The sequence below is a fragment of the Mesocricetus auratus genome, unplaced genomic scaffold, assembly GCF_017639785.1.
Source record: "Mesocricetus auratus isolate SY011 unplaced genomic scaffold, BCM_Maur_2.0 Super-Scaffold_100019, whole genome shotgun sequence".
In the NCBI taxonomy this organism is placed as follows: domain Eukaryota; kingdom Metazoa; phylum Chordata; class Mammalia; order Rodentia; family Cricetidae; genus Mesocricetus; species Mesocricetus auratus.
This window is the reverse complement of record NW_024429200.1, coordinates 32,206,226-32,233,531: the sequence shown is the minus strand read 5'-3', so window position 1 is coordinate 32,233,531 and position 27,306 is coordinate 32,206,226.

The window sequence follows — 27,306 nt, the reverse complement described above, 5'->3', positions numbered from 1 at the left end:
TGAAAACTTGTCGTGAATGTGAAAACTAGGCACGATGTCATGTCTCAGTAGGTCAAACCTAGCAGTCTGAATTGGAATCCTATAATATTTATGGTGGAAGGGAAGCACTGACTGCTGCAAATTATTCTCTGACCATCATATGTGAGCTGTGGTACATGCACCCCCCTCAACACACACAGAGAGCAAATAATTGAAAAGAATTATACATGTTCAAAAACTTTTCTCATAAATATGTGTTTATTGCATCTTGCTGGTGGATTGTGAAGACTCCTGTACAGTTCCCTGGTTCCTTGGTGGGGGTTGGGAGGTGAGGGTGCAGAATCCTGGATGTAGCAACTGAAGCCTGGGCCCGAGAGGAGTACTGCTTACTAGTGAGTTCTCCCTGGCTTGGTGAGACTGCTTTCTTATACCATCCGAGACCACATGCATAGGAGTAGCAACACCCTAGTGGGTTAAATCCTCCCCCATCAATCATAAACCAGGCTTGTCTACCTGTCAATATGGGTTTATAAAACCTTTTTTTTTAGGACCACAAACTAACTAGAAGGGTTTGCTTGGGGTATTGTTGCTGGCTGGTTTTGTATATTAACTTGAATCATCAGAGAAAGGAACCTGAACTGAGGAGCTGCCTCAATGAGATCCAGTTGTAAGGCGCCTTCTTTTAGTGATCAGTGGGGATGGGCCCCTCCCATTGTAAGTGGTACCATCCTGGGCTGTTGGTCCTGGGTTCTAGAAGAAGATGGGCTGAGCAAACCATGGGAAGAAAGCAAGTAAGCAGCAACCCACCATAGCCTCTCCATTAGCTCCTGCCTCCAGGATCCTGTGCTGCTAGAGCTCCTGTCCCGACTTCCTTCAACATGAGCACAAATAAAAAGTGTAAGCCAAATAAACCCTTTCCTCCGCAACTTAGTTTTCAGTCATGGTGTTTTTTCACAGCAATGGAAACCCTAACTAAGACAGCATTAGCTCCAAGTGTGATTGTGAAGGGAGTATTTTGTTTGTTTTTCTCTTATGCGACTTTCAGATTTCTTCAGACAAATGCTTTCTTCATTTATCATTAAGGAACACAGTCACAGGTCCAGCCAGACAGGAACAGCTGTTTTCAATCACATGGTCAAGCACTGGTTACATTATATCTGGTACGGTTCATGCTAAACTTCATTGAAAATCTTTCTGTACCTATATAAAAATAAAACCTCTTTCACTGTGGCTGGCACACTGCTCAGGAAAGTGTTTTATACTTACTCTTCATTGATCCAAAGATTATGCATTCAGATTTTGGAGAAAGTTTATACTATGATCTTAGTACTTGAGAGAAATTATACCGGATAATGTGCAGAACACTTGTCAAAGAAAATCAGAACATTGGATCCCTTTTCCAGTTCAGCTTCCTTCCCTGCAGTGAGTGGAAGTCATTGGCACAAAATAGTCAGAGAACCAATCCACACAGGTTTGTAAGCTGAGCTGTGCCTTTATTGTTAGCATAATAATTAATGAGCTGGTAATGGGGTCCCTCCTTAGAACAGCAAGGACACACGCGTTAACCAATCACAGCAAGTTTTACAGATGTGTGTCGCATTAGTAACTAGCTGAGTCCTTCCGTCCTTAGCACTTACAGTTCCTGTCAAAGTTGTCTCATCATCAGTCATCAGTGTCTTTCTGAGGCATCAGAACAATGCTGTGAGGTTTTCTTAGCACTGTAGACTTCTTTCGGGGTCATATTTTCATCAGCAAGGGTCTTAACATACATGCTAATGATTTTCTCTATTGTTCTCTGATCTATCAGGATTCTTAGAAAAATCAAACACTGTGTTTCCTTGAATCTCTTCAGCCAGGGTGTTGTATATTTACTTTTCACATCAGTTCTCCATTTTCTGACAGTGTAATAGGGAGAGGAATAACTGGCATGCTTTGCTGAGCCCTCAGACTTTGAGTAAAGGTCATTCTTATCCACAAGCTAACATGGAAGAATTGGATTTTGAAGTTGAATTTTCTATCTCAAAGTATAGCAATCTTTCAATTCTTCACTACTGCACGTGTGATACTAGCCTTCTTATGATTACACATGGCTGTGTGCATGGACACTTACACACTTATACACATGTTCATTTGCATGTGGCATACTTTTCTTTTTCTTAGTTTAGTCTCAGTCCCCAGATTAGATTGTCAGACAACAAACTTACAGACTCTGGGGTTACTTGTTCATTAGTTGTTTTATTTGTAGATACTAAAATTGGCAGCATTCCTGGTACAATGGAGCATAATGGGAACATTATTTCATAGCAAAGTCATAATTGATCTACTCCCACATATGGTCATGATATGACTACGACATTCAGTCTAGCTTTGAATAATGAGAACTTCAGATCTATTTGGCTCAGCATCAAAGGTTTCCCCAAAGTAAAACTTAATAGTAGATATTCTTCAAGTGTTGCTACTTTTCAAATATTCAGCTACAATATTTTTAGCAAGTCTTGTCAGCGAATGCAGTGACTGTATTATAACAGGGGAAATAATGCATGGATGCAAAACAATTCACATTTATATTTTAATAATTAGGAGTGAAAGAGCTCATAATTATTTTTGCATACTGAACTACATAAGAGAGAAGACAATAACTAAAGAATAAAATTGACTAAGGTTCAAGATATTTTATAACTTTTCTAAACAAACATATATCCCCAAACCTCTACAAAGTTGCTCCTAGCTGCTATTTCACAGTGAAGATTAAAAATGGCCTGAAGCCATTTATCAATATCTCCTGCTGCTAGGGTGTGAGAAGGGATATAAGCAGTAGGAGGAGGGAAAGTCAGTGAACTTCTGATTGCTACAATCCAGTCAACTACACCTCAGGAATCACTCACTTCCCCAAAGAAGAAGAACAATGGTCCTGTCTGGATATGTAGTTTTCCCTGTGGAGTTCAAAGTGAAGATAACTTTTAAGAGCAGAGGGAAAAAAGAATTGAATAACCAAACTATAACCACCAATTTCACTAATATGGGAACCACGTCTTTAAGTTGATAGTTGTCTTTAACTATTGCATAGAAGGTAGAAAAACAGGTTTTCTATCTGGGTGAACTTGGGCATCAGATTTCCATATTTCCTCCTCTGACATTTGCTTTTTAGTGCATGGCATTCACATGCCCACATCCTACATCATCCAGGCACATTTCCTCAGTCAGAGGATTGTAGATGGCCTGGAAGGCAGGTCAGGAAAGTAATGCTCACATTTGACTGGCGTTAACTGGAGACCTTATGAAGACGCACGCTGCTGTGCTCTGCCCTTTTAGTTTTCAGTCCAGCACATACAGGGGTGGGGCTGAGAGGCTGCCCTTCCATCAGAGTTTCAGAGAGCAGCTGCTGCTCTGGGTGCCATAGTCAGAAACCATGTGATTTTAGCCCTGAGTTAGACAAGTGAATGTTCTCTTGGTATTCTATTACTCGTTATTCTCTGGAAATTGAATATGGTTTTCCACATAGAGCAGTTAATGACGACTTATTGAGTCCTGTTATGTAGCACAAACAGGTAGAGTATTGTAGTTATCCAGAGAAGTGCTTTGCTCACGGCAACCTAGAAACTGTAAAAATGTTCTCTTTAGCTAAGAGAAGGTGCCAAGAAGACCCAGTACAGTAGAAAGGACATGGATTCAAGAAGTCTGTTTGTACATCCTATTGCTATGAACCTCAATCCTGAACAAGTGACTATTATTTTATCCTCTCTGAATTATGGTTTTCTTACCCACAGACTGGGGCTGGTGTCATCAGTCCTGAGGAATGTCACAAATTCTTACTGGGATCAAACTATAAAATGTCAGCAAATGTAACTCATCAACCTAAAACTCGACTTAAATATGGGTTCAAATTCCATCCAATGCCGAATAAGTTCCATCTTGGTGAACACATCCTTAAATGGATGTAGTAAGAAAAATAGGACAATGGATTAAACTGAAATCTGCATGCTATAAAACAATGAGCAACCACAGAGGATAAATTTTGGAAATTCAGCAACGTGGTTTTAATATGTATATATATCATCCAAGTTATAACACATTATATATAACATATTTATATATAATCTATATATATGTTAAATACAGTGGCTTAATTCATGTATTTCTTTTTGTATCTTTGTGTTTGTGCTGTTGATAGCTTCCCAATGATTTCTCTTACATTATTTAATGTTCACTGTCACCTCGTGTCACTTTTACTTCTTATCATTTTTACTTCGCTTAATGGACTTGGCTTCCTACTGCCCTGCAGGAAGCAGAGAACTTCACTGTGGAATGTTATGCAAAGATCCTTACTTCTGGTACCTACAGGCATTATTTCAGCATGTATGATGGTCAAAGCCCTGGGTAAGGAGGTTTGAAGAGGCTGCTACAACTAATCCCTCTTATAGCATCTTCTCCGAGTGTTTGCTCTCATTACCATAACAGCTGGAGTTTGGACATGCTTAGGACAGATTTTTTGATGCATGATGCCAGCCATGACTGTTATCTATTTGGGGTCTGTTGGAGCAACTGTCCTGAAAACATTACATGATGAAGCTTTGCAGGTGCCTCTTGGTATTCTCAGATCTGTGTTCTGACAATTCTTCTTCCCCATACAGACAACAGAGAGAAAAGTCCAAGTTGCTAATAACTATATCTTAATCAATGTAATATTATTAAAGCACCGAGACAAGACAGAGAGTAGGATACCTAGAATGTAGGATAAGAAAACACATGACCGATCAGTGATATTCTTCACAAAGATCATAATGTGTGAACAAAATGTACACAATGAAGAAAAAACAACTTTGTGGGACCCCTTCAAACATGTTCTTAGGATATCTTACATCAACTCTTCATTATTCTTCTAGAGCCCAGCCAACCTTTTCCCTGCTTTGCAAAGAAAGAAAATAAACTGATAAAGAGTTTAGGTTAATATTTCATAGCTGGTAATTGTCAGAATTGAGATTTATATCTTGGAAACTACGTGTTTTGCCATAATATCATAATGCTGGAAGGTGAGATCTCTTTAGTCTGTGACAACAGTTATGGTCCATATCTTACGATATAAACTGAGATGGAAGGAGGCATACTTGAGTGTTTCCATTCAAGTAAAAGTTGCAAGTCCTGAGTTGTTTAGTCACCAAGGCAACGTGGCCATGGGGTGCCTAGGAACATTATATGGAGCTACTGAACCCGGGTTTCTCGCCCAGTCTGCCTAGATTTTCAGTCCTAAGTCTACTGTCTCTGGTTGCACTCAGCTCAGGTCCTGAAGAGCCTGGGTGACAGATGAAAGGATACTTTTGCTCAGAAGACCACCGCGTCTTCCCTGCAGTATTTTCCTCAAAGGATGTTAGGTTACTGATCCATCACTTGCCCTAAGTCACCTATTCCCGCTAACATTCCTGGGCGCTATAACAGAAGAGTTTGATGCATGATTTCAAAAGATCTTTTGACATTTCATTATCACTCTAAAATGTCTTTTAAATGTGTAGTACTGTGTATCTTGAACATTACTTCGGTATTTGTCTCCATGAACTTGAACATTTGCAGGCGAGAGTGGCTACTTTTGATCTCATTTCCTTAGTCATGAATGACCATTACCACTAGTTTTTAAGTCCTAAGTCAAAAACGAAAATTCTAGATCTTTGCTACATGTAGTGATTGACACTCTATTCACATTTATGGGTGACTTTATAGGATTTTAACTGATAATCATTTCTGTTTTACTGATGAGAAAACAGGGACAGAGAGTTAAACACCTTGTGCAAGGCCATTCAGATAGTAGGAACCACGAAGTTTCCTTACAGAGTTATCTTTGCCAAAGACTATCCATCCTGAAAAAAGTTCAGACTATCAGATTCCTAAGTTTAGTTTCAGTTTGAAAAATCAGGAAACACTTGGGTAACTTTAAAGCATACCGAATCAGGTCAAATTCACACCTTCCCCAATTAAGTCTCTTATATACACACATTCCTGGAGGACTGTACTATTCAGTTTAAGTCATGGGTCATGGTGTAGAACCTTTGCTTGTACAGAGATGTGTGGGAGAGAGTCGTGCCAGCCTCCACGGGGCATCAGATGGCAATGAATAGTCAAAGTTCTGTTCACACCTGGAGCTTCTCTTCCTCCCAGAAAGGTAAGATACCACATTCCTCCTCTCATCAGTAGGTTGGCATCCTCTCTTGGGAACATGCAGAGTGAGCTAAGAGCCATCCTTAGTTCTTTCCTCCTCCCAGTATTGTCGCTTTCTTCAGACAGCAGGCTGCTCTAAACCAAGGACTGCACAGCTGCTTCAGTAATTAGGAGGCTGCAGCACCAAGACATGAAACACTGCTCTGATCGGAAAGAACACCATTTCCTTTTTCTTTTTCCAGACAGAACTGAGGAGTGCTTAGGTCAGTGTTTTGGCGGCTGTGTAAGGATAATGTGTGTGTGTTCCACTTGCAAACAGTCTTAGCTGTAAACCCTATTTGGGATGCTGTCAAAAGTCCAGAGAGAGCCGTAGATTAGTTAAGGCTTTCACACTCTTCTCCCAAGTCAATATTCTTCATGCTGAAAAAAAAGCTTTCAACAATAATTGCTTCAAAAATGGATGATGAATAGAGAGAGGGAGGAATCCTCTCTAACCCAGGAGAAGCTGCTCCAATCAACAAAGTCCTCAGATAACCTGGCGTGTGCTCACGAGTGATAGTGTGAGGAGGGATGTGTCAAAGATCGGATTTCTAGGAGGTGACTGTGCCGGAAGACAGCTGTGTTACCTTTTTGACTCCCAGTCCTTAAGGCTGGAGTGAAATTCCACAGTGTCCTCACTTCTCTTCCCTGTAACATAAGAACCAAAGCTGGAGACTCTCACAGCGCTGTAACTGAACAGAGATAAAACAAGGCTCTCGCCTCCACTTCCAGGTCCCGTTTGAAGTTGTATCATCAGTGAGTCATGTTTCTTCTTTATTACATATTCTCTGGCTGAGATTGAGAACTGCAGGAAAGAAATATGTCAGAAATAATTCACAGTGGATCACTGTTAGATTGGTCTTGCCAAGGGACTTCCCCAGAACCCAATTCTCATTTCCTTGGCAATGCTTATCAGCATATCCATAAATTGCATAGTATTAAGAATATAAAAGCAGATGCATACAACACCAAAGCCACAAAGAAATAGAGTAAGAAGACAGATGTCTCCATGCCAGGGGGAAAAGCTGCTCCAGAACACATTCTATCTGACACCATGATCTTGAACTTCTGGCCTCCAGAACTAAATAGATAAGTCATAAGTGAGAAGCCATCTACCATTCCCCTTAAGCAAAGGCTCCATCCTACCCTCAAGGACATTGAACCTCTGTGGTCACACTCAGCAGGGTCTTTGGACTGAGGAGATGTTAGACTATTTGGCCACAGTGAATCTACTTTTCTAAACTGCATGCAGTCTATCTAGAAGGTGACTGCCATGTGGAGATAATGCTGCAATGTCCTCTGAACACATTCCCATTACTCCTCATGTATGCTCACTTCTCTTACCCATTGGAGGTGCTCTGGACTTCCCTAGTCTCCGTGCTCTGTCTCATATATTTTCTTACCTGCAGAAGTGACAACTGAGTGCCCATATAAGACTACCGTAGTTTGGAAGATCTAAAATTTGGACGGCTTACTTCCTCACAAACTGAATACTTATAATATCCACACTGTATCCTACTGTTTGGAGACATAAAGAAATAAGTTAGTGACATTTGCTTTTCCAGAGGAAATTATTCCCACAGTGAAGAGGCAAGTGATAATGTAAACAAAAATTATTAATGCAATACATTTTTTTCTATGAATAAAATTTCTCACCAGTGTTCCAATAATTTTTGGGGTTGGGGCTCTGTGTAGAGAGTCTCCTGTCTTGTCAGGAAATCACCTTCATTTTCTAGAGAAGAATCCTTGTTCCCAACATGCTCTTCAGCCTTCCTACAAGAGATTTTAAACTTATAATGTAAATCTATCTTTTATAGACTTAAGCTGCTTTCTAGAGGCAAGGAGGAGAGTTCTGTATATTTTTTGCTCTTCACAATCTTACTTTTGATATTTTGTTCTGATAATGTACCTAAACAAAATTTGTGAGTGTCATTTCATAAAAACACAAAAGCATACATACATATTTCTTGGAGACAGTATTTTACAAACATAAAAAACACCATTATTATGAGGAGGTAAGAAAGACAAGGATAATGAGAATGCTTCCAAGAGTGGAGAGGAAGTTTTGATAAGTACACAGAAACCAATTCAATGATAGTAACTAGGCAACGGGAGAGAAGAGCTGCAGTCATAGAGAGAATATGTGACTGTTCAGGAGAACAATTACCCCTTGGGATGCCCCTTGACTATGCAACCTGACCAGGCCTACCTGGAGATGAGGATTCAGAGGGCTTGGGACAACTTCAAACTTAATGTACTCCAATTCACCATCCTATCAAACACTTACTGCTTTAATATACTGAGAATATGACGCCTTAGTTTGCAAAAGAGTGGAGTTACTTATTCTGGATTATTTGTGTTTCTCATCTCATTACCAACCTGTGAGTTAAACTTTCAATGTGATACTACAAAAAGGTGCAACATTTGCCATATAATTAGGTTGTAAGTACAGAGCCCTCATAAGGGGGATTAGTGTTCTTATGAAAGACCTTCCCTTGGTCTCTTCCTCAATAGGAGAACACGGTGGGAAGGAACTGACATGAACCCACAAGTCCACAGAACACCAAACTTCTGGAATTTAGATTTTAGACTTCCTGTCTCCAAAAACAGTGAGGAGTAACTTTGTGTTGTATACCTGCCACTCGTGCTATGTTGTGTGCCATCCACAAAGACTGAAATAGATGTGATCAGCATCTCACCAGCCTGAGAGGAAGCTCAAAGGGTACTGTCCACTGTTGGAGCCAAGTTATCATGCAGTCTTGCTGTAACTTCCTGTCACTTAAAAAGTTGATACACATGGATGGTCTCCAAACTGCTACCTACATCAGTGGGTGGTCCTACCTTTCTACCTATCTCTCAAATCTCTCTGGACTCAACACCCTTTCTCTTTAGTTGTCTATATAGTCACCAAGTCGTATCACACCTTCTTGCCTAACACTTCTCAGTTTGCTTTCCTCCTATCTAGTCCCAGTAGCTGAGTTTTAACTTAGTTCTCCTGGTTTCCCATCTGGATTGCTACAGTAATTCTCTTAATTATTTTGCTTAACTCCCATTTTACTGCCCTCTTGTCCATTTTACATAAACCTGATTATTCTACTTCTCTTCAATTAAAATATCTTCATAATTCTTCATTGCCTTCAGAGTACAAGATAACTTTAACTCGGATTTCCCCATGGCTTTAGTGACTTAACTCAAAGCTTGGTAACATACAGCAGGATACAAGCAGAATAATGGAGGGGATTTAGGCACATGGGATTTTACACCGCTGTGGTTAGGAAGGAACTGGTGACAGCTTCCACAATTCATTGTATCAGTGCTCTGATTACACCCATTTCCAGTAGAAGCTGATTTTATGTGCTATCTAATATTTTTCATTAAACATGAAAACACTGTGCTACCTACTTCCCAGTCTATATACCCAACTCAGTTCAGGTATGGCAACACATCATTCTCTGTTTTAGTTTTTGCTCTGATTACATCTGAAGAACTCTGATGTGTAGGGAATTCATAGCTGATAAACTGTACAATGGACATACACTGGTCAGACTAAGCAAAAATTCTCTTCCCACCTTCATGTCTAAAACCCATCTCCTCTTCATTGGATGAGAAAAACTAACTTTTCAATTTTACCAGAGTATCATGACCTTTGATAGAACCTTCAGCTTCTTCCTCTGTGTTCTCTTTTTCACCATTTCTGAGAGTCTGGGTGCAACTCATAAGATCTCTCAAGAATAATGTCAGGTACACTACCTTAAAAGCAGGGGAAAATGATCACCTGAGATTTGGGTCACAGAGTTGGCGGGTCATTTGTAAAGAAAGGTGCATGCAGGCTTTTGATGCAAAGTCATACAGATCTCAGTTTATCCACTCAGTCTCAGCACCAAGTACCCCTAAAGTCAAGTTCCCCTCTCCAGGCAAAACTGAAATAAGCCTTGATTCTACTTTTCCTCATACCTTCATTTTTCTCTGTCTTATACATCATCCACATCTCATTTTATATAGCACTAATCTGAGACCATTTTCCATTTGTAAGTCTGTAATTTTTATAATCATGGACATCCTTGAAAATCTGAGGAACTCTGTGGATACTTTTATAAGGAAAATATACTGCACACAAATTTTTGTAAACTTTGAATGTGTGCATATGTGTAGTACCAGCCCCTTAAGAGACTTTATTTAAAAACTCCCAGTTTGTTTGGAGGTGTGGTCTCTTACAAGAAAACAAAACAAATCAAAACCCTGTAAATTTTATTTATAATCTTCCCTGTTGAGTAGTCTGTAACTTAAAGAGCTTAAATACTACTGAGTTTCACAACTAGCATATCTTCTTGCAGAGTACTAGGAATATCTAAGTATCTTATTTGTGGAGTCTCGTTGAAAGTTTCTGGTTTTGAAAAGGTTGTGTTAATATTTAATTTGGATGCTTCCAAAATGTCTTCTGTCTAGACAGGAAGGGAGATGTCTTTCCTCTGATGGTTCCTGACTTAAATACTAGTCATTATTTCAGTGAGAAAAAAAAACATAGGTGGGCTAGCTGACACATTGGAAGGAAACTCTTAGCCTGCCAGCATCTTGCTATAGGACTCACGATTAATAGTAGTCCCAGAACACTGTTTCTGTTAGATCATGAAGGGTGTTGAGACTCTGAAAAAAAAAGGTCATACATCTCCCAAAGGCAGATTAACATCACCACATTGAAGAGGAGATCTATCAAGTGGACAGCTAGATGAATCAGCTCCCTAGATAGCCTGCTTGAGTGAGAAACAAAATGAAGACTAGAAAAGTTCAATCAGCCATACTTTGAAGGCAAGGGAGCTAGATGGCCCACCTGTGGTGTCTACCACCATTGGAATGTGCCTGCCAGGAAAGGGTAAGTTTGGGTGTGCACGTGTTTACTGTCTTTTATATGTTTTCAGCATAAAACACAATCATCTAAAAGAATACTGCAATAGTATAGCTACAACCTCCTGCTTGTCCCATCTCTTCTCCCTCTTCAAATATGCACACATAGGTAAGATTTCTCTCCTCAGATATTCTAGATGTACTGCAAATGGCATCAGGGACACGGTTAATTTTCCCCAGCAAAACCCCTCTACTCACTGCTGATCTAAACCATCCATCGTGTAAAGCTTTACAGAAGCTTTGGTGTCAGAAGGTGGTTTCTGAAGTAGCTCTCAGTTCCAAGACTTGAGTGTGGAGCCTTCAATCAATCTTCTCTGTAATGTCCATAACTGTTGGATTTTATTTTAACTGAAGGAATTCTGGACTCATGGGAAGAACAGGAAGAAAAAGCATCTAAGATTAGCCCATTGACTGGGGATCTCCATCAAGGGTGGACAGGAACACCAACAAGCCGGGTTATGACTGTGTGGAAAGGAAGCAAATGGTTCATCTAAAACAAGACTTTTTCAGGAGTGGGGACTTTACTTAAGCTGGTCTCCAGTCACACATTTTCAGACTGCAAACAAAGCGTTCAAATTCATGCTTGGTTTAGGAATTAATAGAGACATGAGATTTGGGGAAATTAAAACATTTTATCAGTTTCTGTGAAATTTAGGACTCTGTGTGATCCTGTACTCCAAGGCACTTTATCACATTCTTCCAGCTTGGGGACAGCTGCCCCAGTGCCACCTTGACAACTGCAAGCTCAGTGGTGGGGTGTTCCAGTTCTCTCACAGGTATTGGAAGATCTACTTACCTCTGCCAGTTAAGCTTTTGTTTCTCCTACCCTGCAGCTCCTTTATATATCCACACAGATATCTGATTCTATTTCCTGAACCCAGCTCACGCAAAGACTGTATCACAAGGTAAAAATCAACTAGAATTTTTTCTACTATTCATGACATCAATTCAGGTAAACTAGAGAATTCAGTATTCCTTGAATGCATTCAATAAATTGTCCACAATTTAGACAAAAATAATTCTGACCATTTAGGACAGGGACTGATAGATTGGATCCTGAAAATTGTTTAATCTTTTAGTAATTTTATACTGCTCACATTAGGTCTGTCTCACACATAGAGGCCACTGGAGTCCAATGCAGAATAACACTGAATTGCTGATGAAATTCATAGCAGTATTGGTTTTCGGACAACATCTGACCATATGTGTATAACACTTCAACCAAGAGGTGGAGATTCCCTTTTGAAGGTCAAGCAGTTCTTTGGTTGTCAGGGTGGGTGAGAGGTTAGAAGATGCTTTGAGACAATATGTTTTTGTGTGCAAGAAGGGAGGTTACAGACTCAGAGAAACATTTTTATAGACTTAGTCTAAAACCATACAATGGTTAGTGTTAACACAAGACACTTTTACCACAAAGAAATAAGAGATAATTTTTTTCCAGCCAAATATAAGGGACCAACTCTCAGGTATATGGATTTAGGCCATCCTCAAAGACAGGCTCTGCTGTGGAACTAGCTACAGAACAGAGTCATATTTCAAGGCATTTATCAAATACATTAGTAGAGACCATAAGTAGATTAGCTACAGCAAGACAGGAAAAAAATGTGCTAGAGGTTTCAGATGTTATCTATGATATTCTTAGCTTTCTTCTTCTTCTTTTTCTTCTTCTTCTTCTTCTTCTTCTTCTTCTTCTTCTTCTTCTTCCTCATCCTCCTCCTCCTCCCTCCTCCTCCTCCTCCTTCTCCTTCTTTTTTGGTAGAGTCTAATGGTTTCCTAAGAATACATTTTAAAGGTTTGGATAGTCACAAGATTATTAGGTCAGACACAAAGGCAGGCAATGAATCATTTTCAATGGGACTAAAAGTATTCTAGGATAACTGAGCTCTTAGTTGTAACATTTTAGCCTCACAACATGAAGCCCATTAGTCATTAAGCCTTATAGAGTACTCATCACAGGTGCTGTTTATATCTGGGTACTTTGGCTTACAGTGAGATTTGCCCACAGGGCTCTGTATGGCTCCAGATGAGGAAGGGGTGCATGTATGCCTGTGCATGTGTCATAGATTAGCATGGCAAATAGTAGTACAGTGATCTGAGTGTGGCTCCTGCTCAGATTGCCCAACATCTAATGTTGAAAACACAGAGTAATAAAGAGTTCTTCTGGCACTGGTTTTGTGAGGACCAAATGTTTTTGTACACATAAGCTCTCAGAACTGGGCCTCCTGCCCCACAGTCAGAACTGGTAAATGTCAGCTATTTTGGACTGAAAATGCTGAGCAAATATCCAAGAGTGATGATGCTCTTTGTATGATGACTAAAGGATCTTTAAAGGTAAAGGTAAAGTCTTGCTACAATTTTAATGGAGTCTCAAGTGAACACAAAATGAAATAATTATATGGCATAATAAAGAATACTTACAGAAAGTTCCAAACACAAGAAAAAAAAGGGAAATTGACAGCATAAGGTGAGATTTCACAAATATTTCTTAAGATAGCATGTCTTTCTCTCTGATTTGCAATGGCATGTATGTTGGGAGGCTAACAGATAGAGAGAGGTCTTACCATATCACTGAGCAGCTTTGCTTATTACTGACTGCATACATTTCAAACATGACCCTAGCAGGGTCACGACCACTGGTAGTGGCCATGAAACAGGAACATGCTGGCCTATGTGAGTCCTGAGAAGATTGGCACTTTCTAAGCCAAAGACCAACCATTGAGATGAATTAGATTACTTAACAACCTAGCAGCAGGGATGGCAGATTCAAGAAAAGATTTTTCAGCTGATGAGTTAAATTTCTTATACAGTGTGCCTTCAAGAATGACCCCTAAAGGGCATTCATAACCATCTTCCTAAAATCATAAAAAAGAAACCTGACATACATTGATATTTTCTTTAGTTAATTCACTCAAAGAAGCAATGCTCATTATCAATTCAGACTCTAAACTGACACACTCCCCAGGAAGAATAAATGAAATTCTGTAGACATTATCATGCAAATTATGCCTTAAAGCTCCTCAGTGGTAAAAATGTTCCATTGTATAGAGTCACCTTGGCATTTCCATGTAAAAAACAGATTTATGGAACAACAGGATTGACTTAAAGAAAATCTAATAAAGATAACATATATTAAAGTGTCTTGAATAGACACTTAAATTTGAACAGAACTGGCATAATATTTTAAATATAAACCCTGCATTATGTAGGTTTGCATCCATATAATTTCAGGGAAACTGGCTCAGGAAACCTCCGATGCTCTAATTGTAAAGATTAACACTCTTGGCAAGGGAATTTAAAACAATCCAACAAAGCCCAGTGTCTTACTATTGGGGGACTGCCATACAAAACACCCAACAATGGGAAATGGAAAATGAAAAGGGATCTGTTTAGCTTAAGAATCTAAAGGCTGAAAATCCCAGATTGGGCAGCCTGATCTGTCAACCTCTGGTCATGGTCTTGTGGCCGCATCATAACATATCCAATGGTATTGGTGGATGGATTATGTGCAAGAGAGAGATTTCCTTGGTGAGCCAGGAGGGAACGAGCCAGGGTGGGGCCAGATGCATTCTTGTACAACTCCCCTCAGAGACCAATTCAGTCTCATGATGTCCTAGTCACTCCTGAAGGAGCATTAATCCAGTCAAAGCCCTCATAGTTTAAGTAAATTTCTAGGACCCACGTCAGCACCACCACATGGGAAACACACTTAGTAACAAATTGTCCTTTCTGTATCACCTCAGGCACTATTCCTACAGCAATTCTGAAGTCACTAGTGAAAAACAGAACCTTCTTTAATTAAAGAAGCCTAACTTAAATGCCAGAAAAATGACTAGTAGAGAAGATATTGAGGTAAGGAAGAACAGGGAATGTTGGAGACAGAAAAGGCAAATGTCAGGTCTGTGTGGAGACCACTATAAGGAAGAACACTGTTTTTCTTAGAGCAGGGCTTGGAAGACTTTCAGTCAGGAGCTCTGCCATAAATATCTTAAGCATGTTTTCCAACCCAATAATTCAAGTCTTTACTGTGTTGTGAACAAGAGATGAAGACAATACATAAGTGAATAAATGTGAGAAGGTTTCAATAAGATTTCATTTACAAAAGGAGATGGACTAGATTTGATTCATGGATCATGGACGTTTTAGAGAGTAAACAAGAATAAACCTGCCAAGGCATTAGTTAAGAGAAATTGAGGACCTTTGTTGATTCAATGAATTCGAAATGTACATTTCTTAAAGAATGAATGTAGGCTACCTAATATGACACACCAGTGGGGAGCAGAGGAAATGGCGACATCTCAGAGCAGTAAACATAGAGTAAGAGACAGATGAAGACACCCAGAGAAACTGTCCAAATTAATGAACCAACCAGTAGCTTTCAATCCAGGGTGAGTAAAGCGTGTAGAAGCATCCCCATATGAGATGTGCATAATTCCCATACTTTCGCCTATTCTAGTATCATGCCTAAAACTCGCCATTGTAATATCCATAAAGAAAAATATCTTCTATTCATAGGTCTATTGCACAACCTACTTTACATCGCACAAAAATTCTAGCACTGTATTAATGAGACAAGCTAGCAACCAATGGTTGGGACCCAAAGAGTAAATAAGGAGTCATGGATAAATCAAAGATATAGAGTAGTCATCAAGTTAGCAACAATGAACATCAAGGTTGCAGTTTTCGTTTCTGCAGTCTTGGGTGTGACACTCTAGGCCGAGGAAATGCATAGGACTATTTCCCCAACAGTAATTCATCTGTTTCAGAAGTGAGCAGACACTAAGCATCCCAGGGACATATGGAAACCGATATGAGTGAGCTGCTGCAGATTCTCATTCAGAAAATGACTTCTTCCTTATATGACTGGGGCTCCTCACATTTCCTGTAAGGACCAGACTGGGTTGGTCTGGCTTTCCCACATACTGTGAAGCAGAGTGTCACATGTCAGTCAAACACGGCATTTGATGGAAAAGATTGACAGGTACCAGTGGATACACCTCCATTTCCTCTTAATGATCCTCTGGAGGAATGGACAGGGCTTTCAGGCATTTTGATCAGGGAAGCAGTTAAAAGTATCACACTGAGCCTGCGAATCACCACAGCTGGAAGACAGGCACAATTGCCATTTCTTTGAAGTTGTTAATTTGCCTAAAACTGACAGGGCAAGGCTTGTCAAAGAGGATTATTTGGTACTATCAGGCTCTCCCTCAGAGGATTTCCATTATGCAGCCTTTAGTCTCTGCTAATTAAGAGCAGGTACTTGCACCGCTCTTCTGTGTTTGTCATCTTAAACCATTTCTTTGTTTCAGTGGGTAATAATCTACCTCTTGACATCACAAAGTGGGGTTGGAGTGCTCTGTGGTAAGACCATAGGCATTAGTCAAGCTTTGAGGACTATCCTTAAGTGAAAGATGTTGAAAATCTCGACTCAAAGTGCATCAGAGTTGTCTTTTGGCTGTCTCCAAAGCACAACCAGAAGGGCCAGGAATGACAACCTCAAATGGGAACAGAGAACCTGGAAGCCCAAGAGAGTCATCTGAAGCTCAAATACTGATGTAGTTAACTGTAAAAAATGTGCCAAGGAATTCTTCTTGCCTGCCTTCTCATCTTATTCCCGGTCCGACACCTTGCTAGACACTTCCTTGCTGTTGCTGTGGTTAAGACACTCCTTCAACATTCTGACTATGGAGCACTTGTTGGGAGTTGACTACTATGTGTTGTTTTGTTTGAGAACTCTAAAGGAACAATTGTCAGAATTTTCAATTGGAGATACTATAACCATGAGAAGTTGAGACATTTGCCCAATAACACACAACAAAGGCAGGCTGAGATTTATGCCTAGGTATGTTGGCCTTTATCTTAGCCAGGGTTTCTATTGCTGAGAGGAAACACCATGGCCAAAAGCAGTTAGGGGAGAAAAGAGCTTATTTGGCTTACACTTCCAAATCACTGTTCATTATCAAAGGAAGTCAGGGCAGGAACTCAAAGAGGGCAGGGACCTGGAGGCAGGAGCTGACGCAAAAGCCATGGAGGGGTGCTGCTTCCTGGCTTGTTCCTCAAGAGTTGCTCAACCTATTTTCTTATACCACGTAGGATGAGCATTCCAGGGTGTCCTGTGTGGGCTAGGCCCTCCCCATCAATCATCGATCAAGAAAATTCTTCACAAGCTTGCCCACAGACTAATATTGTTTGGGCATTTTCCCAATTGAGGATGTTTTTCCCCTCCAAAATGGCTGTAGCCTGTGTCCCAGTCCCCACAGCCGGTATTTTCATCTACACAGAGGCCAGTGGTCCTTGAAGAGTCTGCTAAGGATCCTGGGCATCTTCTTCTCTTAGAAAGGAGCCTCATGTTGTGTTGCCCACAGATACCCAGTTGAAATCACAACAGAGAGAGAGAGAGAGAGAGAGAGAGAGAGAGAGAGAGAGAGAGAGAGAGAGAGAGAGAGAGAGAGAGAGAACAGGCTTTGTGTGAGAACCAAACAATCAAGTGAGCACTAGCTAGCCGTGAATAGAAAAAAATAGACTGCATCTGTACTGTATACATGGACAATAGCATTTGCAATCCAAGAATTGTTTTCATGTGTATAAATCTCATTTATTCTGCAAAGCAATCTTGTGAGGACAAACACCATTACTTTCAGGGGTGGGGGTGAAAGCACAAATTTAAGTTTCTATAACAAATGTAGAATTAAAAGCCTTTGTCTGTTTCTAACCAAAGTCTCCCTTTTATTATTAGGAAGCTTCTGTTCCTGGCCATAATCAAACAGAGAAGAGGCTCCCAACCTTAAGTCTGCACCACCGGTTCTGCAGAGGAAAGGTGGTAGCCATCATCTGGGGTATGATCCTTCAAGCAACTAGCATAATATCAAACATAAGCAGAGAAGCAGTCTTCACTGGTGCATTGGTGGTTACTGCTTTCATTGCTACACCGTGTATCTGCAAAAGCAACTGGACAGAGAGAATGGATTCATTTTGGCTCACAGTTTGAGAGCCTACAACCACCATGGCAAGGAAAACATGACAGATTTCACAGTGTTCACAGTTTAAGCATGCAGGTGGGGCTCCTGATATCTCAGTGGACCTGAGAGAGGGAACTAGAGATGGGACTGGGAACAAACCTTCAGAGGCATGTCCAGGGTAACCCACCTCTACCAGCCATGTCTCAGAAGTTCCACAACCATTCCAAACAGCACCACTAGCTGGAGACCAAGTGTGCAAATACATGGGCTCCTGTGGGACGTTTCATATTCAAGCCACAAATGGTGAGCAGTGGCTGTATTTAACTACTAATGTTAAAGTAAGAAGTGGGACTTATACTATTCCAGGTAAAGTCAATACTCTGGGCTAGAATACATGGCAGAGTCAGTAGCAGAAGAATTAAAAGGGGGAGAAAAGGGGTATAGGTGGAGATACAGAGCCACCAGAGAGCAGCTTAATCTTACAAAAAAACATTGCAGAGAAAAACCACCAGGGAAATGTGAAACATAGACTAGGGAAGTAGACAAGCATGGGTGTATGTTGAATCAAAAGGACAGTGGCAAACAGAAGCAACCAGAAACCGACACAGCAAAATGGAGGCTGAATCATTAATCACAGCAAAAGTGCACAAGAGAAGAAAACAAGTCACCACATGCATGCCAGTGCATGGTCCTGTGATTCTCCTGACCTGCCACAGAAGAGGACAAGGGGCAAAAGGGAGCAAAGAGGCACGGCAGCAATGAGAAGAGGAGAGCTGAGTTCTGGAAGCTCAGGGAAAGACAAGGGATGTTCAGTGTGAAGGAGAAACTCCGGAAAGATGGGGCCTATTTTCCCGTTGCTTTCTGGATTATTATTAAATAAACTTAAGTATGAAGAGCTGGAGGAGGACTTTTGACAATCCCAGCTGTCAGTCCCCCAGCAGACAGTTCTATTTTTTCCTAGTGCTATTTCACTCCCAGCATCCCCCTTCCTTTATCTCTCAGGTGAGTGAGCTGAGTGGTGCCACCCCCACAGCGCAGGCTGCTCCCATCTCACACTTGAGCTGATGCATCTGGGGAACCACTTGCTGAAACTCTGGGGTAGGAAACCACATATGTTGCTGAGAGTCTGGGGTCCTCAGCACATGGCACAAGGCAGAGCAGCAGCTTGAGTCCAGGGCACCTTGATGTTTAAATACTGAGAGTTGTCCCAGATATTGCCAGCAAACCCCATAGTCAAACTTGGAATGAGAACCCCCTGTTAATTCCATGCTTGAGAGCAAGGATCAGCACCACTCTCACTACTTTTTTGGATGACTCTAGCTCAGGGTAACAACCAAGACTAATGTACCAGGTTTTTACCCTGTAATTACCGAAGTCACAAAATTTCCAAACATTTTGGTGAAGATCTAAGATGAAATAAAATGATGCACATGAAAGAAATTAATAACCTGTCAAAAGTTTCCAGTGATCTGCTCTCTCTAAATCCAGCTTATTTTGAAATACCATAAACTTACCCCCCCCCAGCTAACTGTGAATGTGCCTCTTTTAAACTAATTACCCACAGCTGAAGATCCATTTAAAGAAACGATAGAGATGTCATCATTCTCAGAAAGTCTTGAAGAAAACAGTTCTGAGGATGCTTCAAACCAGGGCATTGACGACTTTGAGCTCACAGTCTCATGTGGTACAAATCTTGACCCCCACATAAGCCCAACCTTGACAAGACAAATCCAGGTTTGTGCTGTGAGCCCTCTGACATTTGTCAAGCTGATTAGCCCTTCTACACTTCTCTTTCAGAATCTGTTTTCACAGACAAGAACCATGGATACAAGCATCCAAACATGGGCTTCCTCTCCTCCATTTACTTTAAGTCCATACATTCTTCAGGTGAGAAATTCCAAGTTCATTCTAACATGGGTACTACATCCTTCTAGATTTTTAAGCAAACTACCCTTCATTTGGAAACTTTTAGTGATTTCTTATAAGTAGCTTTCTTCAAAACCAAACTCAATAAAAACAGCATTTACTAATTGTGATAAAATGGTGAACAGAACCACAAAATTTGAAAAGTTAACTGAAACTCTAGTGACATCAAGGTTTTCACAACCACAGGAGTAAATGCTTCCAAATAAAACCAACACACCTCATTTATTGACGAAAATAAACGGAAAAAAATTTCATGTGAACCCAAGACTCCTCCCCACCCTACGACACTGGGTGTGTCATGTGGACTAACAGAGCATAATCATCTGGGAGTCCTAACTCCAACCTGCAGCATTAGGATTTCAGGATCAGTGTAGAACAATCCAGTTAAAGGTTCCCACAGGCAAGTGTGTCACTACTCAGTTTTAACAATCATTAATAGCATTGTGTCAGAATTCAAGTGCTATTCTCTTTTCTTCTTTTTTTTGTATTTAAGTTAGAAACAAGCTTGTTTCACATGTCAATCCCAGCTCCCCCTCTCCCACCCTCCCCAACAGGCCCCCCAGTTCCCCACTGAATCTACACTCTGATCCCCAGGGAGGGTGAGGCCCTCCATGGTGGATCTCCAGAGTCTGTCATTTCATCCAGGACAGGGCCTAGGCCCTTCCCCAAGAGTCCTGCCTGAGAGAGCCTCCCATATTGTGGCATGGGCACTCAAAGTCTGTTTGTACTCCAGGGATAAATACTACCCAAGGCCCCATAGATTACCTAGGTCCTCACTGAAACCCACATTCAGGGGCTCTGGGTCACACCCATGCCTTCTACACAGCCATCAATCTGGGGTCCAAGAGCTTCCCCTTGTTCAGGTCAACAATTTCTGTGTGTTAAACCAGCTCAGTCTTAACTCCTTTGCTCATTATTTCTCCCTTTCTGTCACTGGATTCCAGGAGTTCAGTTCAGTGTTTAGCTGTGGGTGTCTGCCTATGCTTCCATCAGTCACTGGATGAAGGTTCTGTTTCCTAGACTCTGTGGCAGTGGGATTGTATGCTGGCACTCTCCCTGATTCATGTCTAAAATCCATATGTGAGAGAATGCATACCATGTTTCTCTTTTTGTGACTGGGTTACCTTACTCAGGATGGCTTCTTCTAGTGCTATCCATTTGCCTGCACATTTCAAGATTTCATGTTTTTTTCCACTGAATAGTACTTCACTGTGTAAATGTACCACATTTTCTCTATACACACTTCAGTTGAGAGGCTTCTAGGTTGCTTTGCTGCAATGAACAGAGTGGAACAGAGATCCTTGTTGTAGGAATGCACATCTTTTGGATATATGCCTAAGAGTGGAATTGCTGGGTCTTGTGGTAGACTGATTCCCATTTCCCTGAGGAATCTCCATACTGATTTCCAAAGTGGCTGTACGAGTTGGCACTCCCATCAGCAGTGAAGGAGTGTTTCCCTTTCTCCACATCCATTCCAGCATAAACTGTTGTTGGAATTTTTGGTTTTAGCCATTCTGACAAGAGTAAGATGGTATCTCAGAGTTGTTTTGATTTGCATTTCCTGTATGGCTAGGGATGTTGAGCACTTTCTCGTGTCTCTCAGCCATTTTAGACTCCTCAGTTGAGAATTCTCTCTTTAGTTCTGTACCCCAGTTTTTGATTGGATCCTTTGGTGTTTTGGACACTTGCTTCTTGAGTTCTTTGTAAATTTTGGAGATGAACCCTCTGTCAGATGTGGGGCTAGTGAATATCGTTTCCCCATCTGTTAGTTGCCTTTTTGTCTTGCTGACTGTGTCCTTTGCCTTACAGAAGCTTCTCAGTTTCAAGAGGTCCAATTTATTAATTGTTGATCTTAGTGCCTGTGCTACTGGAGTTATGTTAGTTAGAGGTCTCCTGTACCAGTTCGTTCAAGAGGTCAGTGTGGCTGGAATCATGTTGAGGTCTTTGATCCCTTTAGATGTAAGTTTTGTGCATAGCGACAAAAACGGATCTATCTGCAGTGTTCTACATGTCAGCCTTCAGTTATTCCAGCACCATTTGTTGAAGATGCTTTCTTTCTTCCATTGTATAATTTGAGCTTCTTTGTCAAAGATCAGGTGTTCATACGTGTATGGGGTAATGTCAGGGTGTTCAATTCAATTCCATTTTTGTGGCAAACCAAACTGTTTTCAGGACTACAGCTCTGTAATACAGATTGAAGTCAGGGATGGTAATGCCTCTGGATGCTGCCATGTTGAACAGGGTTGTTTTGGCTATCCTGGGTCTTTTGTTTTTCATATGAAGTTGAGAATTGTTCTTTCAAGGTTTGTGAAGAATTGTGCTGGTATTTTAATGGGGATTGCACTGAATCTGTAGATTGCTTTTGGTAAGATTGCCATTTTTCCTATTTGATCCTATCTAAGAGCATGGTAGACTATCCATTTTCTGAGGGCTTCTTTAATTTCTTTTTTTAAAGACTCAATGTTCTTGTGATGCAGGTCTTTCACTTGTTTGGTTAACATTACCCCAAGGTATTTTATGTTGTTTGTGGCAATTGTAAAGGGCAATGCTTCTCTGATTTCTTTCTCAGTCTTTTTATCATCTGTATATAATAGGGCTACTGATTTTCTTGAGTTGATCTTGTATCCTGCCACATTGCTGAAAGTATTTATCAGCTGTTAGAGTTCCCTGGTATAGTTTTTTGGGGCACTTATGTAAATTATCATATCATCTGCAAATAGTGAAAGTTTGACCTGTTTCTTTCCAATTTGTATCCCCTTGATCTCTTTTTGTTGTTGTATTGCTCTAGCTGGAACTTCAAGGACAATATTGAAGAGGTATGGAGAGAGTGGACAGCCTTGTCTTGTTCGTAATTTTATAGGAATCGCAATGAGTTTCTGTCCATTTAGTTTGATGTTGGCTGTTGGTTTGCTGTATATAGCTTTTATTATGTTAAGGTAAGTTCCTGTTATCCCTGATCTCTCCAAGACCTTTATCATGAAGCGGTGTTGGGTTTTGTCAAATGCTTTTTCATCATCTAGTGAGATGATCATGTGATTTTTGTTTCTCAGCTTGTTTATATGGTGGATTACATTGATGGATTTTTGTAACTTGAGCCGTCCCTGTATCCTGGGAATGAAGCCTACTTATCCAGGGTGGATGATTTTTCTGATGTGTTTTTGGATCTGATTTGCCAGAATTTTATTGAGTTTTTTACATCAATGTTCATGAGGGACATTGGTCTGAAGTTTTCTTTCTTAATTGTGTCTTTGTGTGGCTTGGGTATCAAGGTTATTGAAACCTCATAGAAACACTTTTGCAAAGACCCTTCTGCTTCCATTGTGTGCAATACTTTGAGAAGAATTGGTATAAGTAGTTCTTTGAATTTCTGGTAGATTCTGCACTGAGGCTATCTGGCCCTGGGCTTTTTTTTTTTTTTGATTGGGAGACTTTTGATGACTGCTCCTCTTTCCTTAGGTCTATTTAAATTGCTTACCTGTTCTTGATTTAATTTTGGCAAGTGATATCTGTGCAAAAAATTTCATTTAGATTTTCAAATTTTGAGGAGTACAGGTTTTCTTTTTTTTTTTAATTTTTTTTATCTTATGTGTATGGGTTTGAGGGTGTCAGATTCCCTGGAACTGACTTAGAGGCAGTTGTGAGCTGCCATGTGGGAGCTGGATAATTGAACCCAGGTCCTTCCAGAGAGCAGTCAGTGCTCCTAACCACTGAGCCATCTCTCCAGCCCCCGAGTACAGGTTTTCAAAGTATGACCTGATGATTCTCTGGATTTCCTCAGTATCCTTTGTTATGTCGCCCTTTTCATTTCTGATTTTGTTAATTTGCATGTTCACACTCTGTAGTTTTGTAAGCTTGGATAAAGGTTTGTCTATCTTGTTGATTTTCTCAAAGAACCAACTCTTCGTTACATCATTTTTTTGCATTGTTTTCCTAGTTTCTGCTTTATTGATTTCAGCCCTCAATTTGATTATTTCCTGGCCTCTACTCTTCCTGGGTGAATTTGCTTCTTTGTGTTCTAGCGCTTTCAGTTATGCTGTTAATTCTCAAGGGTAACTATTCTGCAGTTTCTTCATGTGGGCACTGAGTGCTTTCAAAGTGTCCTATAAGTTTGAGTATGTTGTGTCTTCATTCTCATTGAATTCTAGGAAGTCTTTAATTTCTTTTTTGTTTCTTCTTTGACCCAGGAATGGGGCAATTGGGCATTATTCAATTTCTATGAGTTTGTAGATTTTCTGCAATTTGTGTTGTTGTTGAATTCTAATTTTAAAGCATGGTGGTCTGATAAGATTCATGGAGTTATTCCAATTTTTGTACCTGTTGAGGTTTGATATGTTGCCAAGTATGTGGTCGATTTTTGAGAAGTATCATTGTGGTGCTTCGAAGAAGGTGTATTCTTTTTTATTTGGATGGAATGTTTTATAGGTGTCTGTTATCCCAATTGTGTCATAACTTCTATTAGTTCCTTTGCTTCTTTGTTAATTTTCTGTCTGGTAGCCCTGTCTAGTGTTGAGAGTGGTGTGTTGAAGTCTCCCAATATAAGTGTTTTGGGCTTTGTATGTTATTTCAGTTTTAGTAATGTTTCTTTTATGAACGTGGATACCTTTGTATTAGGGGCATAGATATTCAGAATTGAAACTTCATGTTGGTGGATTTCTCCTGTGATGAGCATGAAATGACTTCCCTCATCACTTTTGATTCATTTTATTTTAAATCTAATTTGTTGGATATTAGGATTGCTACCCCTGCTTTTTTCTTGGGTCCATTTTATTGGAAAACTTTTCTCAACCCTTAACTCTGAGGTAATATCTGTCTTTGAGGCTTAGGTGTGTTTCTTGTATGCAGCAGAAGGATGGGTTCTGTCTTCAAATCCATTATGTTAGCCTGCGTCTTTTTATGGGTGAGTTAAGACCATTAATATTTGGAGATATCAATGACCATTGATTGCTCATTCTTGTTTGTTTTGGAATGGCTGATGGTGGTGGAAGTAAATGTGTATTTACATCTCTGTTTTCTTTTGGTTGTTGGCAAAGTGGGATTATCTATTGCCTATGTTTTTCTGGCTGTGGTTAACTTCCTTGGGTTGTAGTTTTCCCTCCAGAACTTTCTTTAGTGCTGGATTAGTGGATATGTATTTCTTAAATCTGGTTTTGTCATGGAATATCTTGTTATCTCTATCTATAGATAGAGACTGAAAACTTTGTTGGGTATAGCAGCCTGGGATGGCATCCGTGGTCTCTTAATGTTGGTAGAATATCTACGCAGGATCTTCTGGCTTTCAGCATTTCCATGGAGAAGTCAGGTGTAATTCTGATAGGTTTGCCTTGTATAGTTGGCCTTTTTCCTTTGCTGATCTTAATATTCTTTCTTTACTCTGTATGTTCAGGTTTTTACTATTATGTGGTGAGGGGACTTCGTTTTGTGGTCTACTCTATTTGGTGTTCTGTAGGCTTCTTGTACTTTCATTGGCATGTCTTTCTGTAGGTAGGGAAAGTTTTCTTCTATGATTTTGTTGAATATGTTTTCTGCCCCTTTGAGGTGGTTTTCTTCACCTTCTTCTATACTTACTATTCTCAGGTTCGGCTTTTTTCATGGTAGCCCATATTTCCTGGATATCTTGTGTTAGGGATTTGTTGGACTTATGATTTTCTTTGGTCAATGTACATTCTAGCCTAAAATATTTTAAATCTATGATTTCCCAAAGAACATCAATTTTTTAAAATGAAGTTTTAATTGGGAACATTTTTAGATTTAAGAAATGTTTCAAAGGTTATGTCAAAATTTACCACATACATAAACACTTGCCATCATATAGTTTCCCCATTGTTAGCATCTTGCAATTGTATATTTGTAATAATTAATAAACCCATGAACACGTGTCATTAACTATGAGGTCTCCACGCAATTCAAATGTTCTTTCTTCTTATTGCATGCACTGTTCTAAGGACTCATCTTAAATATAGTGTTACATTTAATCTTAACATCTCTTTATAGTCCTTCCTTTTGGCCAGGGAAGTTTCTCTGAATGTTTTTGTAGAAAACTCCTTGTCTTCGGTGGGTTTCTATTGCTCTGATAACTCAATGGCATGTTTTGTTTTGTTCTTTTTTTTGTCACATGATGTCATGTCAGGGCTCTCTAAAATCTCATTTATTTTTACTTTATTAAATATACATGTGGTATATATTATGACTTTTTACCCTCCAGGTTCTTTGAGCATCTATTATGGTTTCCAGTTCTGTGGTTTTATGGGATTTCTGAGGGTTCAAATGATTGGGTATCTGTGTCTATATATGTTTCTTGTACTTTTCTTAAGCTCCTTTCCATTTTTAGTCTTATCCTGATGTGTTGCTTATTTTTATTTTACATTATCATATTGTGTTTTATTATTACCCCTTAGAAGTCTTGTGTTTTCTAGAAACAAAAAGGGAATGAATCCAGATGGGAGAGCAAATGGGGAGAAACTAAGAGCAAAGGAAGGGGAAACAGAAATCATGATGTACTATGTGAGGGGAAATAGTTTATTGTCAATAAAAGGAACAAGAAATGTTAAAGAGAAAAAGAGAAAAGGCGAAAATGTAGCATAGGCTTACTCTCCTGCCAATCTGGTGGGGCTCTTTCTCAATTGACTTCCATTTTCTCAAGTGACTCTAGCTCATGTCCAGTTGTCATCATGTAGAAAGAAGAGCTGGAGAGATGACTCAGGAGTTAAGAGCACTGGCTGCTCTTCCAGTGGCCCTGAGTACAGTTCCCATCAACCACATGGTGGATCACAACCATCTATAATAGGATCTGATGTCTTCTTCTTGTGGACAGACATACATGCAGAGCATTTGTACATAAAATTTAAATGAATAAAATAAAAAATGTTTAAAAAAATCACAGTCTTTGCTTATAATTTTTCTCACAATAGAACTTTGATTATGGACTTGGGGTAGAAAGAGAAGAGGTGGGATGTCATTTGTAGTATTGTTAGTATATAGAAAATACTTGCTGTAAATATGACCAACACTGATGAAGTTAACCTTATCACATGACTGTGACAGTGCTTGTGAGACCTATCTACCATGAAGTAATTTAGTTTTGCTCTCCTTCCAGGCTGTATTATTCAGAAACCATCACACTGAAACTATGACAGAGAGTAATGCTGTATTTCTTTTAGGGTGCAGGAGTCACAAAGATCAACTGCAGTATACTTGCAAATTAAAAAAAAAACATCTATAAAGAACTGGAGAACTGGAGACAGCCAAGCAGTGGTGACACACACCTTTAATCCCTGCACTTGGGAGGCAGAAGAAGGTGGATTTCTGTGAGTTCAAGGCCAGCCTTGTCTACAGAGTGAGTTCCAGGAAAGGATCCAAA